The sequence below is a fragment of the Sinocyclocheilus rhinocerous genome, unplaced genomic scaffold (assembly GCF_001515625.1).
Source record: "Sinocyclocheilus rhinocerous isolate Xijiao unplaced genomic scaffold, SAMN03320098_v1.1 scaffold2274, whole genome shotgun sequence".
Lineage (NCBI taxonomy): Eukaryota > Metazoa > Chordata > Actinopteri > Cypriniformes > Cyprinidae > Sinocyclocheilus > Sinocyclocheilus rhinocerous.
In genome coordinates this window covers 303,855-317,052 of record NW_015636081.1, presented here as the reverse complement: position 1 = coordinate 317,052, position 13,198 = coordinate 303,855, and the positions used below count along the sequence as shown (strand labels likewise).

The following is a 13,198-nucleotide window of genomic DNA, read 5'->3' as shown; positions in this document are numbered from 1 at the left end:
TGAGAGTAGGCCGGCCCGAACACAAGGAACTCTTCACTAACCGAAAATGCTTGGAGGTCCCCGACCCTCTTGATGGAAGTGAGCGCGATCAGGAGCGCTGTCTTAAGAGACAGGAACTTCAGCTCAACTGAATCGAGCGGCTCAAAGGGACCCCTCTGAAGTCCAGCCAGGACAACAGAGAGATCCCAGGAGGGTATCAGAGGTGTCCTTGGAGGATTCAACATTCTGGCACCCCTCAGGAACCTAACGATCAGGTAATGCCTTCCCAGGGACCAGGCAACATACACTTTCAAGGTGGAGGGTGACAGCCTATGCTCCAACCTTTCTTGCAGGAAAGAAAGCACAACTCTAATCGAGCATCTCCATGGGTCTTCTCGGTGAGAAGAACACCAATTCGTGAACAGACTCCACTTCAAAGCATAGGCTTGCCTCGTAGAGGGAGCTCTATCCTGAGTGATAGTGTCTACCACCGCTGCCACGTCCAGATCTCTGGAACCTCCACGTGTGGCTCCTGGATGGTACGCGGCAGACCTAAGTGATCTGCCGCCAGCGGTGGTGGACACTATCACTCAGGCTTGAGCTCCCTCTACGAGGCAAGCCTATGCCATATGGTGCTCAGCCCCTGAGAAAGAAGGTCCTTCCTCAGGGGGATGTGCCAGGGAGGGGCTGTCGCAAGGAGCATGAGTTCTGAAAACCAGGTCCGGGTGGGCCAGTAAGGCCCAACCAACAGGACCTGTTCCTCGTCCTCTCTGACCTTGCACAGTGTCTGTGCGAGCAGGCTCACTGGGGGAAACGCATATTTGCACAGAGCCAGGGGCCAGCTGTGTGCCAGTGCATCCATGCCCAGGGGGGCCTGGGTCAGGGAATAGTACAGCTGGCAGTGGGAGGACTCGTGGGAAGCAAGCAGGTCCACCTGAGCTTCCCCGAATCGACTCCAAATCAGCTGGAGTTCGTGCGCTTGCGCGTGCCTCAAAAGAGGGCTTACAATGACTTACAAAGATACATAACAGCTACAAGTGTATGCACTACTCGCTTTATGCAAGCGCTATATAGGATAAATCACTATACAGGATTTACCCTATTATACTTTATCGACACAAATTGATAGGTGAAACAACAAACAGCCACCCACAAATAGTCTATAAACAAAGCACCAGGCTGTCTTTGAGTTCACATGAACAACGGTTAAAGTTACTCGTCGTCAGGCTACAGAAGAATACCATAATTCCTCCGTTCAATTAGGCCTAAGACATCGAGAGTCACGCAGACCTATAACAACCCAGCCACAACACATAATTGCGAATAACATGCCTTACCTTAACACAGAATCGACCACAGAGTCCAACGTTTATATTTTTTCTACGAATCTTTGAGTTAACATGTACTAAACATGAGTGGAATTTGCACCGCAGCGCCCCCACACCTTGATACTCATTACAAGAATAGCATGTATAGTTATCTTTATTGAAGTGAATTAGGTTTAAATCGCCGTCATGCATGAATGAACGATATTTTTGCAATTTTACACATAATAATCCACGATGATCACATTACACAAAACTGAAATTGCACGTCAAAATAACACATTGTCAATATTTTTTGAGACCCCCCAAAATTTCACAAATCACGTTTTCAGGGGAGCCCATGTCTTATTAAGGGGAGCCGAGCTCCCCCTAGCTCCCCCGTAGTTCGCACCCTGCTGCCAGCAACTCCAGACAGTTGATGTGCCAAAGCAGTCGAGGTCCTGTCCAGGACCCTGAGGCTGCCTGCCAGTTGCACGTAGCACCCCAGCCCGTATTGGAGGCATCTGTCATGACCACGACATGCCGGGACACTTGTTCTAAGGACACCCCGACCCGTAGAAAAGCAAGGTCCGTCCAGGGGCTGAATAGGCGGTGACACATTGGCGTGATGGTGACACGATGTGTACCGCGGCGCCATGCCCATCTAGGGACTCGGGAGTGTAACCAGTGCTGAAGTGGTCTCATATGAAGCAATCCGAGCAGCGTGACTGCAGCTGCGGATGCCATATGCCCCAGGAGCCTCTGAAAATGTTTCAGTGGTACCACTGTCCTGACTCTGAAGGAACTTAGGCAGTTCAGCACTGACTGGGCACGTTCATTGGTGAGACGTGCCGTCATACTCACCGAGTCTAACTCCATACTGAGATAAGATATTCTCTGCACAGGGGAGAGTTTGCTATTCTCTCGGTTGACCTGACGCCCCAACTGACTGAGGTGCCGAAGCACCAGGTCCCTGTGATCGCACAACACCTCTCGTGACCAGGCCATGACGAGCCAGTCGTTGAGATAGTTAAGGATCCTGATGCCCACTTCCCATAGTGGGGCAAGGGCGCCCTCCGCGACTTTCATGAAGACACGGGGGGACAGGGACAACCCGAAGGGGAGGAGCTTGTACTGCCATGCCCGACCCTTAAACGCAAACCGTAGGAATGGTCTGTGATGAGGAAGAATCGAGACATGAAAGTACGCATCCTTCAGGTCGATCACTGCAAACCAATCCTGGGCTTGAACGCATTTGATAATACGTTTCTGCGTCAACATCTTGAACGGGAGCTTATGAAGGGCCCGATTCAAAACTCGCAGATCCAAGATAGGTCGAAGGCCACCGCTTTTCTTGGGTACAATGAAGTAAGGGCTGTAAATCCCCTTCCTCATCTTGACTGGAGGGACTTGCTCAATTGCATCCTTCGCCAATAGGACAGTAATCTCCTCGCGCAAGACAGAGGTGTCTCGGACTGCCACCGAAGTGTCGAGAACGCCGTTGAACTTGGGAGGTCGCCTGGCGAATTGAATCGTGTAGCCGAGTCGAACCATCTGAATGAGCCAGCGGGACGGGTTGGGCAGCGCAAGCCACGCTCCCAAACTCCGTACGAGTGGCACCAAAGGGACCGTCGACGTACCCGCAGTGGTGCAGCGATGGAGAGATGTGCTGGGTGGCCCAAAAGGCATCGCGTTCTGAGTCATCACAGCAAAACTCCCCGTGTCCCCGGATGGACTGACAAGAGCCGCGTGGAGAGACGTTGCATCTCTGAAACGTGATCTCTTGGCCACTGGCAACAGGGGGTATCATGGGTGATGGTGAGGAAGCGGTGCGTCGCTCACTGTCAACCCACGAGCCTTGCAACCCGGAGGAAAAGGAAACTGCTCTTTCTTTGAAAATATGGAACAAAAAGAAAAGGGAACAAAGGATTCTCCACCCGGCCCTCCTCCGGGGGAAGGAGCGGCACTGTCTTCGCCACCTCCTGAAGAGCAGTCTCCCACATCTCTGGGTTGCCCGTGTCAGGGCCGCTTCAGCGGCCGGGTGCGACACGGGGGGCGCCGCTCTCCTGCGTGGGGCTCGATGCACCGGCCTTGATGGTGTCTCAGCGCAGGGCGGAGCCAGAGTGGAGGACGCAGGAGGGCCCCCACGGCGACGAGCAGGCTAAAAGATGACAACTTACAGGCTTTGGACGGGAGACATGGACGATTCCTCCAAGTAGCGGAGTTTTGTGGGCACAGGTGCACCGCAACCGCTCTCTCCACCTGGGGAATGTCTACAAACCCCCTGGCTGCCCCGCCATCGAGGGTAGTGAGGACGGAAGAGGGAGACGAGCGGCTTCTGGTCATTAAAGGGACCGTCCACGACTTCGTCATCTCTTCATGCATCTCCGGGAAGAAAGGAACTGGAGCAGAATGCGGTTGTGAACCACGCTCTGTGCCGAGAAACCAATCATCAAGCCGCGAGCGCTCAGGCCTGGGCGGTGTAGTCACCTCCAGCCCGAAGCTCACGGCTGCCCGGGCAAGCATGGCCGATGCTTATGGCAGAGAAACCGGGACGGGTAGTGACAGAGGGGTCTACTCCACTCCCCTTGAGGAGAGAGAGACGCGATCGCAGCGATGCCATGGTCATACGGCCACAATAGACGCATGACTCATCCACGTGCGCCGCTTCAGCGTGCTGAAGGCCCAGACACTGAAGACAGCAATCGTGGCCGTCAACAGAAGACAGGAAGCGACCGCATCCAGAAGGACATGGACGAAACTGCATCTTGAAAAAGATGCGAATCGTCCGCGATTTGCTCTTTAAGAGGAAACTGCTCTTTTAGTAGAAGCGCCCAGGGGAATCGCTCTGCAGGGACACAGCTGTACTGCGTCGTAACACCAACCAGGAACAGCCCGCTTTCAACACAAAGACGAATGGCTTTGTAGTGAGTGTGTGACATCAACTACTCGGCTCCGCATAACTTGTAATGACAGACAGATAGGGAATGTCTCTGTTACGTACGTAACCCTCGTTCCCTGATGGAGGGAACGGAGATGTTATGTCCCAATGCCACAACCTTGAGTCACTCGCTGGTGCCGGGACACGTTCTCGGCTCCTCAGTGTAAAACCTAATGAGTGGATGCGCGTTGTCGCCTTATATACCAATGGGCACGGGGAGTGGCTCAGCGTGCAAAATCCACTAGCCAATTTTCATTACAGTTTTCTCTTAAACTCAGAGATGATTGGGCTCCCAAGTTAGACCCCTAATGTCGTCACGACATAACTCACAGTGATCGACAGATAGGGAACTGCTGTGTCCTATGGCAAACAAAATAAATATTACATAAGTAATGATTAAATGACAGAGGTGTGACCAAGTCATTGTTTTGCAAGTCACAAGTAAGTCTCGAGTCTTTGCATTCAAGTCTCGAGTCATTGCTGTCAAAGTCTAAGTCGAGTCTCAAGTCTTCTTTAATTATGTCGAGTCGAGTCGCAAGTCATCAAATTTGGGACTCGAGTCCGAGTCAAGTCTCGAGTCATTGCTGTCAAAGTCTAAGTCGAGTCTCAAGTCTTCTTTAATTATGTCGAGTCGAGTCGCAAGTCATCAAATTTGGGACTCGAGTCCGAGTCAAGTCTCGAGTCATTGCTGTCAAAGTCTAAGTCGAGTCTCAAGTCTTCTTTAATTATGTCGAGTCGAGTCGCAAGTCATCAAATTTGGGACTCGAGTCCGAGTCAAGTCTCGAGTCATTGCTGTCAAAGTCTAAGTCGAGTCTCAAGTCTTCTTTAATTATGTCGAGTCGAGTCGCAAGTCATCAAATTTGGGACTCGAGTCCGAGTCAAGTCTCGAGTCATTGCTGTCAAAGTCTAAGTCGAGTCTCAAGTCTTCTTTAATTATGTCGAGTCGAGTCGCAAGTCATCAAATTTGGGACTCGAGTCCGAGTCAAGTCTCGAGTCATTGCTGTCAAAGTCTAAGTCGAGTCTCAAGTCTTCTTTAATTATGTCGAGTCGAGTCGCAAGTCATCAAATTTGGGACTCGAGTCCGAGTCAAGTCTCGAGTCATTGCTGTCAAAGTCTAAGTCGAGTCTCAAGTCTTCTTTAATTATGTCGAGTCGAGTCGCAAGTCATCAAATTTGGGACTCGAGTCCGAGTCAAGTCTCGAGTCATTGCTGTCAAAGTCTAAGTCGAGTCTCAAGTCTTCTTTAATTATGTCGAGTCGAGTCGCAAGTCATCAAATTTGGGACTCGAGTCCGAGTCAAGTCTCGAGTCATTGCTGTCAAAGTCTAAGTCGAGTCTCAAGTCTTCTTTAATTATGTCGAGTCGAGTCGCAAGTCATCAAATTTGGGACTCGAGTCCGAGTCAAGTCTCGAGTCATTGCTGTCAAAGTCTAAGTCGAGTCTCAAGTCTTCTTTAATTATGTCGAGTCGAGTCGCAAGTCATCAAATTTGGGACTCGAGTCCGAGTCAAGTCTCGAGTCATTGCTGTCAAAGTCTAAGTCGAGTCTCAAGTCTTCTTTAATTATGTCGAGTCGAGTCGCAAGTCATCAAATTTGGGACTCGAGTCCGAGTCAAGTCTCGAGTCATTGCTGTCAAAGTCTAAGTCGAGTCTCAAGTCTTCTTTAATTATGTCGAGTCGAGTCGCAAGTCATCAAATTTGGGACTCGAGTCCGAGTCAAGTCTCGAGTCATTGCTGTCAAAGTCTAAGTCGAGTCTCAAGTCTTCTTTAATTATGTCGAGTCGAGTCGCAAGTCATCAAATTTGGGACTCGAGTCCGAGTCAAGTCTCGAGTCATTGCTGTCAAAGTCTAAGTCGAGTCTCAAGTCTTCTTTAATTATGTCGAGTCGAGTCGCAAGTCATCAAATTTGGGACTCGAGTCCGAGTCAAGTCTCGAGTCATTGCTGTCAAAGTCTAAGTCGAGTCTCAAGTCTTCTTTAATTATGTCGAGTCGAGTCGCAAGTCATCAAATTTGGGACTCGAGTCCGAGTCAAGTCTCGAGTCAAGTGACTCGAGTCCACACCCCTGTTAAATGATCACAGACATTTTATTCACTTTAAGATTTTAAAGTGTAGTTTTAAAGTAGTTGGACTAATACCTCAAATCATATAGGTTGATTGATGCTAATAGTATAAATTATCATTCTTTATTATTATTATTGTATGGTGGATAAAAACAGACAAATAAATAAATAATAAAATAAAATCCCATATTTTAAATAAATTAAGATTTGAACTATAGAGACAAGAGTATCATAGAGGCATGTGGGTGGGCTCTTTTGATTTGGACCACATTGTAACTACCCAAAACACCCTAGCAATGTAGTAAATGCCCTACAGAACCTTGACAATGCTCTAGAAACCATCCACAACATCCTAAGTGTGAGTTTTGAATGTGCATCCTTTAAATATGTAAAATTCTAGTGTTTAAATCACATTGTGCTATATATATATATATATATATATATATACACATACTGTATATATACATGACTTATGAGGTAGCCTATACAGTATAAGACAATCAGTAACCCACAGTAAAGCCTTTACAAATGAATTGCTGTGGCCATGCGAAAAGAGAAAGCGAAAAGTTAGACTAATTATGCAGCTGTCTATAACAGTCCACCGCTTTACCTTTTGTTTCCCTTTCCAGGGTGAATAAAAAGCCCATAATGTGGGCTTTTAAAAGAGACAATTTAGCTGTCACACATTTACCAGTCACACATCAACCAGTCAATTATGAACCATCAATCATTTAAAAAGAGCACAATCACGTCTGCTTTTAGTGGAAAGAAACACACATACTGTATACAGTCGCTCCAAAAAGTATTCAATCACCTAAGCTGCACTTAAAATGTATGAATGACATTACAATATGTAACAAAACGTCAAACCAAGTGACATTAACTTAAAAAAAAAAAAAACGCAAAAAAAGCAAAACATTTAACAAAAAGAATGTCCTTCAGGTTTTGGTACATGTTTCTTTTTGCTATGAAATCCTTATTGATTTTTATAAACTAAACATAAGAACTTTTAAATTGTTAGAAGTATTTGAAGATGAACCTTACTGGACTGAAGCAACTTCTTGTTCTTATGTTCTGTGTGTTTTGTTTCATTTTCATGGACATTTAGTTTGTTTTACTCAGTTACCTCTGGCTACGTTCACACTGCGAGCCTTAGTGCGCAATTCAGATTTTTGCACAGATCCGATTTTTTTGCATAGCTGTTCACATTGTTGTTTTAAATGTGGCCAATATCAGATTTCCTGTGTGAACAGATCATGGTTCTGAACTGACCCGCATGCGCAAAAGAACAATACGAACAGGGTTGCCAGGTTTTCACAACAAAATCCACCCAATTGCTTCTGAAAACTAGTCCAAAACTAGCCCAATTATGTGCTGGGGGTTATATATCGCGTTAGTGGGGTCGCTTTAACCCACGGAGTTGAAAAACAACCCGCGGCAACGATGAAAAAGTAGCCCAGTTCCGTGTGAAAGCTGTGGACTTGGCAACACTTATGCTGTCATACGGAAGTCTTTTGGTGAAAAAAAAGTACACACTTTTGAGTGTGCAGTAGAAGAGCAGGCAAGCTTTGGAACATACTATCTCGTCATACAACTTAACCATTTAACGGTCCGCTTTGTCGCATAATTACACGCATCCTGTCACTGTAAACTGGCCTGTCAATCATCTTGTCACAGTTAACATCCTCCACATTTCATTTAACTTTCTACTGTATTGGAGAGAAATGAAGTAGCACGTTGATCCGCCAGCCGTGGGTCTCTTTATGCAGAGAACTCTGCTCATATTTTTTGCGTAATGATGCATTTAAAAGTTAATGGCCAAACGGATGTTTATAAAAGTTCACATTGTTGCTGTAGATGAAATATCCTAACACAGATAACATTAAATAAAAAAAATTAACAGGTTAAATATTGATTATTAGTAACTCAAACCCCTTTATCTAAACCTCTACATAACCGTCGGTCACGCACAACTGCCATGTTTATAGTTTTTTAACATTTTTTTTTATCATTCGTGTTTGTAGTTCTGAACCGAATCATTCGTCAAAGCGCAATGGATTGTGGGTAATATTAGCCATCAGAGTGTGCACGGATCCACACTTCAAAAATCTACCTAAAATAGTAGACCATCCGGGGACTTCTGGCACAGGCTGCTCTTTTCAACATACTATGCGTTGGGACACACTTATTTTAATCTCACATACTATTTAGGATGGATAGTAAAACATTGGGATGCAGGGAAAGTAAGCGATTATGCGTTTATTTATAGTGTGAGCTGCGCAGCAGAAAACAGCGAGATTGTGTGCAGGCAATATGAAAAATAAAGACAAGGATGTGACAGAAGAGAACAGAGTTTTGAAACTTTTATGATACCATACCTCATGTTTTGCTTGTATATAGAGTTGTCACAGCCAGAGGCATCATGCCCATTCAAAGTGGGGGGGCACGTGCCCCCTCAGATTTCTAAGCCAAGTGGATTTTGAATGCAGCTTCCAAAAGACAAAAAATAGCCGAATAATATTTTTTATATTTGATACAATCACACCGGTGTGATTAGAACGTTCAGTGCGTCATATCACCAGCTGCTAAATTCAAATCTGCGTTCGCTGGCTGGCGCTGATCCAGGTACAGACGCGTTTTTACAGCGCTGGTCATTATAACCAATCACACACAAATCTGTTGAGCTTATGAATGCAATGGCCAATCAAAGAAGTTCAGAGGAGTCATCGCTGAAACGCGGTGTTTTGTTCATAAATAAATAAAATGAAATACAATCAAAACAATTAGATGTAGCTGAACACACACATATAGAACGTGTACAAAAGAGAACGACTATACAATAGGAATAATTTTGTACCGTAATGTAAACATGTACTGACCATGTAACACAGGGGTGTTCAAACTCGGTCCTGGAGGGCCAATGTCCTGCAGAGTTTAGCGCCAACCCCAATTAAACACACCTGAACCAGCTAATCGGGGTTTTACCAGGCATGCTAGAAACGTCCAGGCAGATGTGTTGAGGCAAGTTGGAGCTAAACTCTGCCGGACCGAGGACCGAGTTTGGAGAACCCTGAAACCATATACTGAATTTTGTGAGAGCTTGTTTTATAAAGATATTTGACCAAAGGAAATACGTATAATTTTACCTCTTATTTATCTGTTGTCAGTGTTTTTTTTATGAATGACAATGTGTGCTTGCTGGGTGAAACCTTTGCTAGTGTTATGGAAGAATGACTTGATTTGATTAGTTTTGGTGCATTTTGAATGTGAAATTACTGCTGTGCCAAGTTGTAAGGAAAACTGCATGACTAGTATTGAGAAATGTGTACTAGCAATTATTATAACAAAATTACAGCTACATTTTTTAGCTTCACATCATATTAAATTCTAAAACATTAAAATGATGCATAATATATCAATATTAATTTCATAAAAAGCTAAAAAAAAAAAATTTAAATATATTTTTTGCTTGATTCAATTCAATTTTAATTTAGAGCTACTGTTAGATTATATACACGACAGTTTATATGAAATAAATATCAGTATTGACAGTAGGCTGTAAATGATTTATACTCATCATAGCTACAAAAATACTGATTAAATGCATTGGGTAAATTTTTTGCATATAAACGTTGCCATAAATGTACAAATGTGTTTTGCAGTGGCACCGAAAGCACCACAGGACTACACAGTTGTGATCGCTGTGATAGTGTCTGTGTGTACGATCATTCTGCTGGCAGTGCTCATCCTGATCTTGTACTATAGAAAAAAACTGACAAGTAAGCAAATCCATTTTACATTTCTCTTAAAAGTTCCCTTTAAAACTCTCCTGCAAGTTATTAAACCAATGAAGGGGGAAGTTAAAGCAGTGCTTGCCATAAATTGGACCAACAGCAAGGACACATTGTAGGTTGAGTTGTCAGCAACGAGGCAGTTTAAAGGTTTTACTGCATCACTCACCTGTCTTCTAAAGTGCTTTCAGACAGAAAACCTGTTAACAATGTCTTTGTTCTAAAAGTTCTTTCTTTATTCATTATATGTCAAATCACACATTATCAGTGGTTAAATTAAAGAGATGTTCTAACATCAACGGTAATTAAAACTCTTTACAACTAATTTTTTTTATTTCGTAACCGTACATGAGGTATTACATATTTGTTAAGAGCACTGACAGATTTGAAAATGGGAATTGTCATCCATTTTATTTCCTTATAAGCCATTTCACACATTTAAAAAAACCTCTGGCATATGTGCAAACGTGTTTCACTGCTAAAACATTAAATGTGAATATTTATATATTTAATAAAATTCAAGAAAATGTTTATAGAATATTATAAGTATATTTTGCAAGGTGCCTTAGGAGCCCCTAAGGAACATAGTGATGGAAAAAAATTAAAGATGGGAGGAAGAATTAAATTTCAATGCTTTTGTGTTTGCTCGCAAAACATTTGCGTTGTCTCGCAGCTATTGGATTCCCCAAAGAAACTTTGCGCTCGCTTTCAGAAGCACTGAAATATAGTTTTTCTTCCCACTGCATAATATTTCCATTCCAAAAGTTATGCAAGAGAACATTTCTTTTTTTTTTTCACCATATACTTTTAGGTGCTACGTAGATTTCTAAGACTGTTTAGCATGACATTGAAGAACAACAACACCATATTTTAATCTGTACAATTCCATATATATATATGTATGTATGTATGGAATTGTACAGATCTGTCTATCTATCTATCTATCTATCTATACACACACACACACACACACACACACAATGCAGCTCTGGAATTTGTTACTATCTCATATCCTCTTGTTGCACCAGCTACTAATATGTCATCGTTAAGCTTGCTACCAGATGACTACTGCTGCCTGAGGCTAGAACCAGAAATTTTAAGTTACACGTATGTTTTTCTCTTTACATTTACAGAATCAAGCTCTGAAAATAAATTCAGGTAAGACATTTGTGTGTATACCATACCTGTTTTGAGGCTTTTCTGAATGCACCAACTGGACCTCTGTTAAACATACAACATCCAGAAGAAGGAAAATGATCTATTAGTGACAGAAGTCTTAATCTCTCTGAACATTGCACATTATCTGTTTTCCCAGTTCTAAATCACTAACACTGACAGGCATACAAAGACAAGAGACACTAATCATATCACACTACTGTTGTACTATGAACAGATAACTTTGTGTTTGAATGCTTGTTTTTGACAGCAATTGCACACACAGAGTGAATGACCTTAATGACTACAACATCTTCTGTACCAAAGCAGAACCATTACACATTTTCAAGTAATTGAAACAGCAGCCTTGAAAAAAATCATGGAAATATTGGCGAGAAATACACCATTTTCCACAAATTCCAAACACTGCTACAAAATTTAATGGAGTATGACATTTTGCTCAGTTCAGCATACTACCATACTACTGCTATTTCTAGTTCATTTATGCAAAAGATAACCTGATATCCATCTTCATTTGCCAAAATGTGGAGTATGCAACAGAACATATACTATGTTATATTGTATCCCACAATACAATGCGCTTGAGTTCACCTTTCATTTTTTCCATCATTTTTTAAAATATTTTTTTTATACAAAATACGTTCAAAAATACAAAATAACCATGTTGTTTATTGTTGCATAGTGAATATTATTTTATATACTATTTTGTGTTGTAATCATTATATGATGTATGCTTTACAATATGCAGTAAAGAGTACTCTAGTGTTCCATTTTGAACATAGCCACGGACTCTTACATTGAAAGAATATTAGTACAAAATATTATTTAACGTCACTAAAACAAACTCTATACATCGGTTCATACCAACAAGTTAAATCAGGTAGAAATAGTTCTTTAAGGGAATAATCACAGATTACCACTTCTTGCAGTGTGGCATGAGAAAAAGATTAATGTATTGCATTTGCCTTTCCAGCTCCTCGTCGTGGACTGTCAATTTAAGCAGTCGGAGGAGGTCTGTTGTTGATGAAACCAGAGGAAAAGTTAACCCAGGATACCACGCCGAACACATAACAAGTAATAACATCAAAATACATCGCAGAACAGAACACCCAGTGTAATGATGTGCTAAACAAAAATAAATGGGGGATTATGCCTACTTTATGTAAAATATTTTCACAGAAATGAAACAAGAAAACGCTCCAGTTACTGATGTAACCTCGGTTCCATGAGATAAGGGAACGAGCGTTGTGTATGGGAAATGTCTCCAGGTTACGTATGTAACCATGGTTCCCTGAGGGAATGAGACGCTGCGTCAAAACGCTATGGGAATGCCTTCAGCGTGACCACGTTCTGAATCATGTGTGTAATCAGACCAATGTATGAATGAAGCAAGCACTCGCAGGGATGCCGGAAGTATGGCACTGAGACGCAGCGTCTCGTTCCCTCAGGGAACCATAGTTACATACGTAACCTGGAGTCGTTCCCCTTCAGGAACTAGAGCTGCATCGAAACGCTTTGGAAAACGAGTATGCCCACGCCGCCAGACTTACAAATCCCTGCCTAGTGTGGAAGAGCACAGCTAGGGCGAGAGAACAGAAGAGCCAGGAGTAGTTCGCATATCTAGGCCATAGAACCTGACGAACCTTCCGGGCGTGGACCGACCCGCAGTGTTGCAGATGTCTTGCATAGACACACCTGCCAGAAAGGCCTTGGAGGCTGCCACACTTCTAGTAGAGTGAGCCTTGACCCCCAGAGGCGAGGGGAGATCAGAGGACTCATAAGAAAAGGAGAAGGCATCACTATCCACTGGCTGAGGGACTGTTTTGTAGCAGGAAGACCTCTCTTAGGGGGACCGTAGCACACAAGTAGTTGGTCCGCCCTTCTCCACAGGGCAGCTCTGTGGACGTATGTGTCCAGTGCTCGCACTGGACACATACAATTAAGCTTCTGCT

At 43.5% G+C, this 13,198-nt stretch overlaps 1 long non-coding RNA gene across 1 annotated transcript in view; it reads left to right on the top strand.

Moving 5' to 3' along the window:
- The first annotated feature begins 9,964 nt into the window (after positions 1-9,964).
- Positions 9,965-13,198, top strand: part of LOC107747686 (uncharacterized) — a 13,655-nt gene continuing 10,421 nt past the window's right edge. The window contains exons 1-3 of the long non-coding RNA XR_001640830.1: positions 9,965-10,058; positions 11,204-11,228; positions 12,220-12,320. This is a non-coding gene — a long non-coding RNA (uncharacterized LOC107747686). The remainder of the gene's footprint in view (positions 10,059-11,203; positions 11,229-12,219; positions 12,321-13,198) is intronic.